At 42.3% G+C, this 14477-nt stretch overlaps 1 long non-coding RNA gene across 4 annotated transcripts; it reads right to left on the reverse strand.

Moving 5' to 3' along the window:
• Nucleotides 1-2168: 2168 nt before the first annotated feature.
• Nucleotides 2169-5617, reverse strand: LOC130738455 (uncharacterized). Of its 4 annotated transcripts, none has more exons than XR_009019412.1 (5): nt 5359-5617; nt 5160-5249; nt 4727-4861; nt 2687-4266; nt 2169-2545 (listed from the first exon to the last, which is right to left on the reverse strand). It is a non-coding gene; the product is annotated as an uncharacterized LOC130738455 (long non-coding RNA). The 4 variants fall into 4 exon arrangements; XR_009019410.1 differs by having other exon boundaries at nt 2169-2998; nt 3138-4266; nt 5359-5614; XR_009019411.1 differs by having other exon boundaries at nt 2169-3736; nt 4033-4266; nt 5359-5612.
• Between the last annotated feature and the right edge of the window lie 8860 nt (nt 5618-14477).

Genomic DNA, 14477 nt, shown 5'->3' on the forward strand with positions numbered 1-14477 from the left:
CCGTTAGATCAAAGAGTCTTCTCGTCAGATGCATTAATTGCATTGTGTCATTTGAGTGAAACTTGTTGCTACAAAATATATCTTGTTATTCGGTTGGTAGCATATTGAGCATCGTTCCAGTCCTTTTGTGAGAGATAGAGGAAACTTGATTTTGACAATGTTGTACTTGTTTCCTTGATCATAGTGCTTCAAAGAGTATCACGTGATTCTTTGCACTTGGATTTCTCCTCAAGAATGTCAGAAATATATCTTCAATTTGAACCTGACGTTCAGACCTTGTTTTCATTGGTCAGCTTTGAGATAAACGATGAATTTCTTCATTGAGTGTAGTCTTCTCTTCTTGTAGACAATCTAGCAGATTTGACTCTTCTTTGCTATTGCAGAATGTCTTATAGTTTTGACTGTTCTTCTCTTGTAAGGACTGCCTTCTTGCATTGTCTTACACTTTAAACATCAGACGATGAGGGATGTGAGTCATATAAGTGTTGTTTCCTGAAATATAATTCACAAGAAATTTTTAACCATTACACTTGTACTCTTGAAAATTGTTATCATTCAAAATATGATAAAAGATGTATCTAGCGTTTGAAATTAACAATAATTTTTTTGTCTCCCTCTATCTCTCTTGTAAGACTAAAACCCTTATTATCAATCATTTTCACCAATGCCTACATAGGTCTTCTTTGTACATGTTCATACCACCTTAATTAGTTTCCTGCTAGCTTCTCCACGATATGCATCACTTGAATATCTTTTTTAATTTGCTCATTGTATCTCTTATTCTTTTTAGTGTGTTCGCTCATCTATTTTAGCATTCTTATTTCTACAACTCAAACTTTTCTCTCATTTTATCCCGTTAATATTCAATATTCGCTACCACAGAGTATAACATGCAGATCTTATAATGGTTTGGTAAAACTTTCATTTAAGCTTTGAATTTTGACTGTTAAAATTTGGCACATCTTATTTTAATGAAAATATTAACATTGATAACTTTCCCAATTTAAAATTTATTTTCATACTTTATATCATACATATATTAACTATATTTTAATATTCTTTTTAGAGTTTAATTAATATTTATGGGTTGTCTAAAAGAGTTTTAACAGCCATCTAATTAGCAGGGCCGTGCATAGGCATTTTGGGGCCTAAAGCGAAAATTATTTGAGGGTTAAAGATACTTGATATATCATATAAATTCTCAATTTTTTATATTAATCTTCTAGTTTTTTAGCGGAAAAATCATTTATCAGAGTTATATAATCAAACAATTATCATATAAATTCTCAATTTATTGCTCAGTTAAAGCTGGGGCCAATGTTTTCATGGATTAGCTAACTTTTGAGCCAATGTTTGGAAAACTCTAGCTGAGGTTTGAGTTTACACAGTGCTAAACTGATCATTTATCAAGTACTAGTACTTTGACCCGTGCGATGCACGGGGATATTCATTTTTGTTTTGTGTGTGTGTGTTTTTTTTAAATTTGTGTGTATTTAAAAAAATAATTTATGTATTAAAAGACCTAAATTTATTTTAGATATATGAGATCATCTGTATGTTTTTTTTTTGTATATTTTGGTTTTTTGGGGTAAATCAGATATACTACATTTTATCTTTTGTACTTGTTTTCCTAAATGCTTGATCGATGATTTTTTTAATATCTAGTATTGAATAGTTCATTACAGAGAGTTAAAGTAACATGTATGTTGTTGAAGTAACATGTATGCTAAGCACATGTAAATAAAGTATTTAATCTGTGGGACAAAAACTTTTTCACTTTTACAATTCCATTTATATGTGCTTATTATTAAATAGATGCTATAAAATAAAATTACTATGCTTAACATGAAAGTTCATTTTAGTTCCTGGAAATTATTTTTGGCCTGATACCTGCATTTATTGTTATTGTTGATTTTTTTTTTAATTTTATGTTCTTTAATTCAAAAATTAAATGAAATAGAATGTTAAGATTTCTTTTTTATTCTATATAATAATTAAAAATATGTTATTAAAATATGTCATAAATTTCATATTGATTACGTATCATTATAATCATAGAAATTTTTAAAAATATTAATTAGAAGGTCAAAAATTTATTAACCTTAAAGATTAAATTTTAAACCAACCTAAAAATGACACAAAAACCAATCAACTTTTACAATGGAGATGGAATAAACCGTGATTACTTTTACAATGAAGATGAAATGAACAACCGTGATTGAACCTAAGAGAAATAAACAACACTTTACACAAATATCCATACTTAATTTGAGAATAGTGTTCAATAAATTATTGAATAACGAAGTTGCCTCCAGACTGAAAAACTTCTCCTTTATATATTATAGATAGATCCTTAAATGTAAAAATATAAAAAAAGGCATGGCATGGAATCAGTTTTCCACTCCCAATAAGATCCTCAATAGTTTTCTCACATGATCATCCGGATGCAATGTTTCTCTTCCAAGACCTGCTTTTTAGTCATCAGTGATGCTATGCGGGTATGCTCTTTTAACAATTGTTCCTGCTACCGATTCCTCGCTTATAACTCCCAGCCATAAATTTTAAATACCATCAAACAAACAAAAAGAAAAATAAATTAATTATAATGTTGGAAAATGTAACAACCAAAAAAGATTAGATGCCTGTTGGCATTAAACTGTAAACATAAAACATGTCATGAAATTACCTGTGTAAGATATTTTCAAAAATTATTTGCAGATCCAATATACATGTCCAAGCAAGAAGGTTGGAAAATAAAGAACTCCTGAAGTGAGAACAAACAAAAAGTACGAACCAATTTGATAGATCACTAATGAAAATTAACCCAATGAGATAAGCATATCCAAAGAAAATTAAAGGAAAAGACTTGAGAGAAGCACAACCCGTGTATGGCTGTTCCTCTGCACTCTTTCGATGACCTTTAATTTCTTCATAAAAACAACCAATTAAATAAATCTGGCACTTCCATGCATGCACAAAAGCCTCAAATTGCCCTTTTCTTCAATCACAAACATGGAAAAGAAATAAGTGGGAAGAAACAAATTGGAAGAAAAATAAAAGAAAAATCTGCCAAAGGTAAGTCCTAAGTCATGCTTTAGAAAGTTATCAGATTCAATAAGCATATTGCATACACTTACCTTTCTATAAGTTTTGCATGGTTCCTACGTGAGTTGTTGTTGAGTTTATGGGGTGAGTCTAATGAAGTATAGCAGCAAAATAAGAATCAAATCAATTTGCCGTTCTTTTCCAAGCAATCCCTTGATTATTTCTCAGGCCATAGAAGAGAAGAAACAGATGAAGGAATGAAGGAATGGCTCATGAGTCATAATTATTCTACTAAGAAATTAGTTGGTAAAGAATCATGTTATCTTAATGACATTATAGTACTACGGAAATTTCACATAATGCTAGTGATAATACAGTGTTTGAACTACAAAATACTATTGTGCTCTAAGAAAGATGTCTTGATTCTCTTGGTACCAAGGCAGAATGAAGCTCCTGATGATAATGAGATCTTGGTGATAAGGTGGGGGGAACCACTTTGTATGTCTAACAGTTCTATTCTGAATGGTATTTTCAGATCACTCAGAGTCAGATCTAACTTCAAAGTGACAACTTAAATCAAACCAAACATCAAACTTGCAGGTCAAACTATACTTTCTACAGTTCTCTCTTTTGCTGCATCATCTTCCATTATGAGAAGGTTCCGTTACACTCCTCCGCTGATCCTACCCATCTACTCCAGTGAGAAGACAAACAGAAGGCAAGGTTCAACAGGGAATAAAAAGAATTGATGTCAAAGGATAAAACAATTTCACAATGTTGATGAAACAATTGAAGATTAAATCTTGGACCCTCAAACCACCCTGATTCAGAGAATCCAAAACCCATTCATCAACAAATTTGAAAAAAAATCAACTATGTGGGAATAGGAAACAATACAAAAAAAAAACAGAAAGGAGAGGACAATAGATAATGCCGAAGGCAACCACGAATAAAGGAAACAGATAGAACATTAGTAGAGTTACTCACCGAAAGGTAGGATGCAGCTAGGACATCATCATATTCATCATTGAAACGAAGAAGGGAGTAGATCACCAGAGTTGAATCTAGTTCTAATTTTGGAAAACTATAGATTTTCTACAATCAAATGTCAGGCATCCTTCACAGAAAATATAAAGGATACCTCTGTGAGGTTCTTAACTTCAAGATGCAATGCAGATTCTCTCTTCTTTCATTCAGCTTCTTTCTTGCGCCAATCACCACCTGAAAACAAAATTTACATATATTCTCTTAACCAAGAATGATGAAAATATAACCTAGTCTATTCAAGGATAATCCAACCGTCACAAAGGAAAGAAGAAATGGTGCTGTAAATATAAAAGCTATAAGAAATACACTTTTTCCAAACCATGATTTGGGGCTTTGCAAACGCCAAACAAACATGCATGTCAATATGACCATACCTTTCTTTCAAGGGCAGCTACTCTCTTATTCCATTCAACTTCTTTCTTGTTCCATTGACAATCCCAAGAAAATTTGATTTATTTTCTTAACCAAGAATGATGGACCTATATATTCTAGGATACTCCAACTCACACAAAAACCAAGGAAGAAATAATATAATAGGATTATTATAATAGCTATTAGAAAAAAAGCTTTTTTAAAATTGACAGTTTGAGTTTGCAAACGCCAAACAAAACATGTAATGTCAATATCATCATACCTTGCTTTCAAGGGCACCACATTTGTCTTCTAATGCATCATCCAATATTCTTGCAGCATCTGTTTTCAGGCGCTAGATTTTGCTTTAATCTCTTGCTCAAGTGCCTTGACATTATAAGCTCCAGAATCTTTGTTACTTCGTATTCATGGTAAAGTATGAAGAGAAATTAGAGAATGCATAATGTCGGAATCAGATAAAAGGATAGTTTAGTAGCTGCATTTGTCAAATAGAATTATAGTCTTATATCTGAAACTTTCTTTTGAAACTCAAGCTATAGCTTAGCTGTAGAGATGCATTTGTGTGTGATCTTGTTTAGATAGAGTGCACAAACTTCTTTCATGGAAAACTTAGCCATTGACATTGATTTAAATCTATAAGTGAACTCCAGTCTATAAATTAACACAATGTAGAAGAAAGAAGAAGATAGCCGAACCTTAAGACAGCCGCCGAGACAAAGGAGCAAGTGTGATGTAGAAAAAGAAAGATACTGAAATCTCGAAGGAGTGACGGAAACACTGAAAAGCTAATTCATTGAAAAACAACACAAATAAACAAAAGGAATAGAAAATAGAGAAAGATGATACATAGATGCATGTTTATTTGAGGAGGGAAAAAATATGTGCATCACCGACCTCTTATTAGGCTTCAACTCCCATTGAGTTTGATTGAAACTTGAGAAGGGAAAAATTTGATACTGGAACGAAAACCTTCTACGATGCCAATGCTGAAGCCAAAATCCCTTGGGGGAGCACTCCTTATCTAGAAGAAACAAAACATAAACCCAGCAGCAGCACACACCCACAAATTGAGTCTCAACCACATACATAATTATGTTCGAGAAGTCGCATAGCTTGAAACGGATGCCAAAAAAACGTTATCGAAATCAAACATTGAAACGCTTCCACAGAAGGGGAAAAGGCAACAACAGTGGGAGATGAAATGAACGGTTCTGATTGAAGCAAAGAGAAATAAACAGCACTTTTACATAAATACCCATGTTTAATTTAAGAGTGGTGTGCAATAGATTATTAAATAACAAAATTACCCTCCAAGCTGCAAAATTTTCCCTTTATATAGATTATAGATAGATAGATAGATAGATAGATAGATAGATAGATAGATAGATTATAGATAGATAGATGTATGTAAATACGAATAGGGCATGCAGTTCCCTTCAAATTATATAACAGTTTGAAAAAAAATTGGGGCCTTAAAATTTTGGGGGCCTTAAGCATTTGCTTTATCTGCATTTTAGTATCCAACAAATTTTTATGCCATAATTAAATTTAAATTTAAAATATTTAAAATAAAAAATTAAGAGATGTAATGGAATTTTTTTATAAACAAATATTATTTGTTAGTTGTTAATAAATTAGTTCCTTCACTAGGGTTTGAACCCTGACCTTTCATCCTTGTAATTAAATACATGTGTATAACTCTTAACATTCTCAGTGCATATAAATTAAATATTATTTCAATGGGTTAATGGGTAAATTAGTCTCCGATTTTATGAGCGAGTTTGATTTTAATCTTTTGATAGAAAATAATGTTTAGTAGCAGTAAAAATACGTACAATTTGTAGTTATAAAAATGAATACCACAAAACGTCATTTTCCGCCAATTAACAAAAATTAAACTCGCCTATAAAATTAAGACTAATTTGACCATTAACTATTTTTAATTATAGATCATATAAATATGCAATCCCCTAGCTAGGTACTAATTATTAATATAAATATAATTCTTATTAGACAGCTTTAAGTTCGTTTTAGCAAGCTGTAATCATGTTTTAAAATTTTTGTGGCATGCACGATTTCAACACGCGGCTTTGCTAGTAGAGAAGAGGGGATGAGCCAACTGCATAGATAATCAGCATATTAATCTAATCACCTGCCAAACATTCAGTATTCATTACCATTTCAGTTTAGTTGAACAGAGATAAAGCATAAATTCTAATTTGTTTTCAATCCGGCCAGCATATATGGAACTTAATTCACATATAGTATAAAGTTAATTTATTATTGTACTTCTTTCTTGTTTATGTTGCCTATTATATTTTATATATATATATATGAAGCGTATCAAGTGAGAGCAATGTTTATTGCGTGAGATTAGAGCATTAAATTGTGACCATTAAATCTAACATGAATGATCAAGATTAAAACATAAAGTTACATGACTTTTTAAAAAAGTCACATTATCATTAAATAACATTAAATCTCAACCATCCATTTGTAATTGTATGATCACGATTTGATGTTCTTATCTCTCACAATAAATATTGCTCTCACTTGACACGCCTCCTATATATATATTGAAATACTACAGGCACAATTGTTAACTATCATATTATAGCGTTAGGGTCGACCCAAGGGTAAAGCCACTCAAGCAAAGGCTTTAGGCCTCCCAAAAAAAATATTTTATTAAGAAAAAAAGGTCTCAAAAAATATTTTTTTACTAAGTAAAAAAGACCATAAAAAACCAAGCATTAATATTAACTCAAAAAGCCCCAAAAAAATGTCTCACTCTAAAATTGATTTTAGGCCTCATTTAGTGTTAGGCCGACTCTGTATAGCGTGTTTGGATTGATCCCTTAACACAATCCAAAAGACGGTAATTCCAACTTAGTTTCTATATAACTTCTTCTCATAAGTGATGCGATTATGTGACTCCTAACTAGAGACTCAACATGGTCTTAATTAATCTTGGGAAAATGACACGGTTCTGAAGGAGTGCATCACATTGTTAAAGAGTATATAATTGATATGTGAAGGAAAAATGATTAGTGGACTTCCGCATAGTGCAGACATCCTGAAAATACGAGTGCAAAGAGTAGAAGAGAAACAAACTAGAATGTCCTACTATTTGAATGCAGATATGACTCATAGACCACCAACACCATAAACACCCCTCAAACACTCAACTTTTCTTTTCATATCACATCATATATCACATTTGTTAATCTCTTTTATTTAGCTTTCTTTGTCTTAGTGTACGTTGTTAGATGCCTATCCATCATTTTTAATGTCTAACTGTCATAACTATGTGAAGAACAATTGATCTGAGAGAGACCAAACTACCCGTCATGCATGGCTCGTACTTGGGGGCACGGACCTCCGTTGGATCTCCTGCTGTGGAACAGTGATCCAACGGCCTGGGGGCCCCTACCGATCTGCACCAGCCAACCTACCCCCTAGGGTAGTTGGCCTAGGTCAACCTCTACATAGTGGGCCCCGGGCTCCTTGTCCTCACCCTTGGTGGTGGGGCCCAGGAGTAGGGGGCCTTTAAACTCCCTCCAGGTGTCCCCTAGCCGGGACGTTCGGTGGGGCCCAGCCCCGTCCTGGGTGTCCTGTCCGTTCCCGGTCAGGGTTCCCAGAACAGTAGCCCCCTAGCCCTGGTCGGCTGTTCCAGCGGAGCGAGGGCTATTCATGTCCTGTGTTCGTGGTGTCATAGACGTTTTCGGGGTCGTTACATAGGGGTCAGAAATTTAAAGTTTTATTCATTAATGGTGGGGGGCCGTTTGGCCGTTACATTCAGTGCCCCTAGAAAGGGGGTGTTACTCGCATGGCATTGTATCGGAGACGAACGGTTCATAGGTCTCTGTCGAGACTCTCTCTCACGGTCAGGAGGGGGGTCAGCTCGGCTTTGATTTCGTCCATTGTTCCCTTCCCTTCGCCCTGGTGTTCCGTGGCAGAAATCTCAAGGCCCCAAATCAGCATGCTAACCTCCGAGCGGCGTCGGTGTAATTCCCACATCTCCTCCGTCAGCTCCCAGAAGGTTAGTAGCCCCGCCTTCAGTTGGGGATCAGGGTCCTCTGCCAGAATTCTGCCAACTAGGGATCTTATCCTACTGGGGGTGGTGGCCTGCGTTTGGTAGAAGTAGTATAGGTTGTCGTCTAGAGCCTCGGCCCTGAGTGCCTTCAGGTAAGCCTCCATGGAGGTCATTCTGGCCTGAGGAAAATGTGGATCCTGCAAGGGGGGTGGTTACCATTTATAACCGAAACGTTCTTGGGTGGTAACGCCCATTAGCCTTTTCCTAGGAGTTTCCTTTGGGAAATAAAACGGGGCATTAAATGTAGAGGTCGGTGGTCAACGCGCGCCCTCCCGAGGCTGTGTATACAGAGTCGACCGACCGGATCTGAGTGGTTTAGGACGCTCGGGTCTCATACCGAGTGGGTTGTCGCAGGGTTTGAATTTGAGAAGCCAAAAAGACGCGGGAGAAGGAAACGGTGTGAGGCTTGGGGCCCACTGCATTTAATGTACCTGACTCTTGAGGTGATACGTGTCGTTTCCGGGTGGGTCGCGTCGCTTCGCGACTCCTCTCCCACGTGCCTCTGGAGGCGTGTGTCGCTTCGCCGTCACTGCCTCTTTTCTGACGTGGCAGGGCCTGATTGGACGAAGCCCTTTGGTTTCCCCAAACGTCATGATTAGGGAAACTAGGGCTGTCGAAACGTCACGTCTCCCTCCTCATTTTCTATAAAAGAGGGAGGAGGGGATTCATTTGCACTTTCGCATTTCTGAATTTTCCCCAAGCTTTCCCCCTTTCCTTTCGTCAGGTACTGGTGTTTCACGGTGGTGTCTTCTTTCGCACGGTGGTCGTTTGGAAGCTTTTCCAGTTTCTTCTTGTAAGTCCTCGTTTCACTTGGCTTTTCTTCTTAAGGTTTTAATTTTTTCTTTCTTCTAGCAGAAAGGGTGGCTTGCTCTTGGGGGAGTTGGGAGTTTCTCCTCCCCTGGCGGCCCCCTCTTGCGGCGGAGGAGATTCTTTCTGAGGGTCTGCGCCGCCGCACGGTCGCGTTGTCCTGCCTAGGGCAAAGATGGACTCCGGGTGGGTCCTTCTTTGAGCCGATTCCAACGACCTAGGTGTTGATACGGCGTTTTCCCTTGTGCAGGTGTCGTTATGGGGAAGCCTACCCAGAAGAAGAAAGGCAAGAGCGTAGGTGAGGCCTCGGGCGGGGCTTTAACCTCTAGGCCCCGGTCAGGGGCCCCCAAGAATAAGAAGATCGATCGGGAGAAATACCCTCATCTGGAGGGGGACGAGGCCGTGTATGACAAGTGGTGCCGCACCATTCTCGATCTCCCGTCGGAGTACGCCCACGAGAAGGAAGATTATTTCTGGAGCCAGCGTTTTATGTCGCAGACCCAGATCGGCCCCGGTCACATGGTGTATTCGCCGGGCAAGAAGGAGCGGCTACCCCACACCTCGCCGTTTGGGGTGTACATGCATATCTACACCATGAAGAAGGTGAGGGTGAGGATGCCGCTCACGGACTTTCAATGTGACGTTCTCCACCATATGGGGGTCGCGCCGTCGCAGCTTCATCCCGGCGCTTGGGGTTTCGTGCGCGCTTACGAGGTCGCGTGCGTCTTGTTCGGCCAAAAGCCGTCGATTCCGCTCTTTTTTCACTTATTCGAGGTGGCCCACACTCAAGGACATGGCGGGCACGGGATTGTGACCCTGAGGTCGGGTAAGGATCTCCAGATCTTTCACCCGTTCGCCGAGTCCTACCGGGACTTCAAAGACCAATTCTTCCGGGTGGCGCCTACCACTCCGCCCCCCTTTTGGTGGTTCGAGAGGGCCCCGAACGGCGGCAGTCGCGCACGGTTCCCGCTGGCCTGGAACGTCAAGCACTACGACGTGAAGATTAGTTCTCGAGGCCGGGGCCTTGTCGGAGGTTGACTTGGCCTTCAAAAATCTCTTGGTGGCCGCCATACGGAGAGAAGTAAGGGGTGACCTGCCGAAAGAGTTCTGTATCCGACCGCTGCGCTGTTATGATCTTTGTACTTATAGCGTTCGGAAGAACGCTTGTTTATTGCGTGCGAGAGGTAAGGCATTTTTGCTACTATGTCTGAAGTGATGCATGTCTTTTCGTCTGACTAACTTCCTTCTTGTGATTCCTATGCAGGAGCAGGAGGTTCCTCGAGACGAGGGAGATGGTCTTGGCGACCAGGGGCAACCTTTAGCAGGGGCCAACCCCGTTGGGGCCGGTCAGAGTGGGCCGGTCAGTGGTGAAGAAAACACGGACCCCGGGTCGGGCTCAGGGAATCCCGAACGTCAGCAGGAGGGCTCCCTTGAGGGGAATAAGGCCGGCTCGGAGCGCCCGGTCAAGAGAAAACGTCGCTCCTCAGGGGGGAGGTTCGTTCTCCTGAACGAGCGACTCCGATTACTCAAGTGCGCCCCCCGGAGCCAATTTCTGTGTGGGGTCGAGATGCGGTGGACACAGACGAGCACAACAACCAAATCGATGATTTGGTGTACAATGAGCTCGACCAGTCGTTTCTGAGCACAAAGGAACCCTACAATCTCTTGAATTATGCTCTGAAAGCAGTGCTTCAGACTGCCTCCGTCATTCGTCATGTGCAGCAGGGGCCGGTGCTTGATGTGGAAGAAGTCAAGGAACAGGCGAGTGCAGCTGAGCATAAATTTGCTGAGGCGGAGAAAGAGTTGGTTGATGCCAAGAAGGCGGTTGAGGGGCTGACCGCTGCTAAGGCGAAGTTGCAAGGGGAGGTCCATGAGGTGACAGCCACGGCCAAGAAGTTTGCGGAGAAACTAGAGCTGAGCGAGAAGGATAATGATTGGCTGCGCTCCCGGGCGGAGAAAGCTGAGCAGGCACTGAATGACGAGAAGGCTGCTCGAGAGAGAGAAGTTAAGGAGATGGAGGCCTTGAAAGCAAGCAATGCCGAGCTCAAGAAGAAAGTTGCCGATCTGGGGGCTGAGAGAAAGAAGCTGAGGTCGAATCTGAAGGAGATTCACAAGGCTTCCTTTGACAATGCTTTGGCTCAGCTTGAGGTGGTCCATCCGAGACTGGATGTGGGCCCTCTTCACTACCGGAAGGTTGTATTGGGGGGAAAGATCGGGACTCTGGACGACCAGAAGCAGTTTACTCCGACCTTCCCAGCCGAGCCAGCTCCTTGAAGTTCCTGTCTTTTTATTGTAATTTGATGTGTATAATGATCGTCCTGTGCTGTTTAAACTTGTTGTTTCTAATTATTGTTCCGTCTTTGTAAAGACTCGTTGTTCCTACCTTTCACCCGGTGTTTGTAAGGACTTATTATTATATTTTCTTTTGCTCTGTATTCTTCGTTCTTTACTCGTCTTAGAGTTATTTCGTGCCTGAAAGGTCTTTAATGTTTTTGTGCCCGACGGGTCTTAGTGCCCTATGGGTCTTGGTGCCCGGAGGGTCTTTAATAATTTCGTGCCCGGCGGGTCTTGGCGCCCTAAGGGTCTTTGTTAATTTCGTGCCCGGTGGGTCTTAGTGCCCTATGGGTCTTTCATTATTTTGTGCCCGATGGGTCTTTTATTATTTCGTGCCCGGCGGGTCTTGGTGCCCTATGGGTCTTTTATTCCTTAGCCGTTTGTCGATACGATCGCATTTCTTGTCGGTTCTATTAACTGTGAATTCAATCATAAAAAACTACTTCATTCCGTGCTTAGAGTTTGTGGCTCTAGCCGTGCACAAACTTGGGTGTGTACCCTTGATTACAGAAGACTAAATTAAATGAACATGTAGAGACAGATAGCGGGTGCCTGGTCGGTCGAGTCCTAACTATAGTATCTTCTCAGATTGGTTGCGTTCCAGGTGCGAGGGATCTCCTTTCCTGCCAGGGTTTCCAGTTTGTATGCTCCCGTGCCAGTTGCTTCGACCACCCTATATGGGCCTTCCCAGTTGGCCGCTAGCTTTCCCCGTTCGGTTGATCGTGCTCCGATGCTGGCATTTCGGAGGACCAAGTCCCCTGCGGCAAAGGAGCGGAGAACCACTTTCTTGTTGTAGCGAATGGCTGCCTGCTGCTTCGCGATCAGCTCTCTGCAGTTGGCAATCGCTCTTCTTTCGGCCAGGAGGTCAAGGTCCTCCCCTAGGAGTTGATCGTTCTGGTTGGGGTCGAACCCTGCCGTTCGAGCGCTCGGTTCCCCTATTTCAGCCGGAATCACTGCTTCTGTGCCGAAGGTGAGGCGGTAAGGGCTCTCCCCTGTAGTCGAGTGCGGAGTAGTGCGGTATGCCCACAGGACGTGGTCGAGTTGTTCGGCCCAGTCACCCTTTGCGTCCCCCAATCTTTTCCGGAGGCCCCTGAGAATGACACGGTTGGCCGACTCTGCCTGTCCGTTTGTCTGGGGGTGCTCGACGGAGGTGAACCGTTGCTTGATGTGCAGCCCGTCCAAGAGGTCTCTGAACCCCTTAGAGGTAAACTGGGTTCCATTGTCTGTGATTAAGACTCCGGGGACTCCGAACCTGCTGATGACGTTCTTGTAGAAGAAGCGTTGCACTCGGGATGAGGTAATGGTTGCTAGCGGCTCGGCCTCAATCCACTTGGTGTAGTAATCCACGGCTACCACCAGATATTTGAGCTGGCCGGGTGCAGTTTCGAACGGGCCCAACAAGTCCATGCCCCACTGGTGGAACGGCCAAGGACTAACCAGCGATGAAAGACGGGCGGGAGGAGCGTTGTGTAGATCCGCGTGCCTCTGGCAGGGGTCACACTGTTTAACATGATCCGCCGCGTCCTTCTCCAGGGTTGGCCTGTAATAACCGGCCCTGAGCACTTTCCGGGCAAGGGAACGTCCACCCGGATGGTGACCGCAGCTGCCTTCGTGGATTTCCGCCAAGACATAGGCTGCTCTGTCCTTAGCCAAGCACTTCAGAAGGGGGGTGGAGAATCCTCGCTTGAAGAGATCATCGTTGACAATAGTGTACCAGGAGGCGCGCCTTACCAACTTCTTGGCTTCAGCCTTCTCTTCGGGTAACCATCCTGTTCTGAGATACTTGATGATCGGGGTCCTCCAGTCTTCTTCGGTACCGATTGGCATCACAACTTGTCCTACTGGATGATCGGGGTCAGCTACATAGGGGAGGGCTAAGGTCCCCTGAATGACCGTTCCATTCAGGCCAGGCTTCCTAGTGCTGGCCAGTTTGGCTAGGGTGTCTGCTCGATCATTCTGGGCTCTGGGGACGTGGCGGAACTCCACTTTGGTGAAGGTCGAAGCCAGTCGTTTCAAATGGGTCAAGTACTGCTCCAGGATGGGATCCTTTGCCTGAGCGTCTCCGTTTGCCTGTGAGACGACCAGAAGTGAATCGCAGCAGACAAGTATCTCCTTAGCTCCCAGGTCTCGAGTTGTGACTAGTCCCGCAATGCAGGCCTCATACTCGGCCTGGTTGTTTGTAGTTGGGAAATTAAAGCGGAGGGATTGTTCGACCACCATCCCGGTGCTACTTTGCAATACGATCCCAGCCCCGCCACCTTCCTTGTTGCTTGAGCCATCTACGTTGACCACCCAGGTGGTCTCGGCAGGGGGCTCTTCCTCATTGGTGAGTTCGACCAAGAAATCCGCTAGGACTTGTGCTTTAATGGCTCTCTTGGGCTCGTAGCGGATGTCATGCTCGGAGAGCTCGATGGACCAGCTAACCATCCGACCGGCTAGGTCGGGCTTATGAAGGATCTGTCGGACCGGTTGATCGGTTCGCACCACGATGCGATGAGCTTGAAAGTACCTCCTTAGTCGTCGCGCCGTGGTCAGTAGGGTCAGCGCCACTTTTTCCAGCATCTTGTACCTGAGCTCCGCACCCTTCAATGAACGGCTGACAAAATAGACCGGTAACTGCCTTCCTTGCTCTTCTCTGATTAGGACAGAGCTCACTGCTTTCTCCCGCACGGCCAGGTATAGGTATAGTGTCTCCCCTGGTTTTGGGCTAGCCAGAATAGGGGGGGAGGAGAGGGTCTCTTTCAGCTGAGTGAAAGCAGCGTCGGCCTCCGCCGACCAC

This window comes from Lotus japonicus, chromosome 2, assembly GCF_012489685.1.
Source record: "Lotus japonicus ecotype B-129 chromosome 2, LjGifu_v1.2".
Lineage (NCBI taxonomy): Eukaryota > Viridiplantae > Streptophyta > Magnoliopsida > Fabales > Fabaceae > Lotus > Lotus japonicus.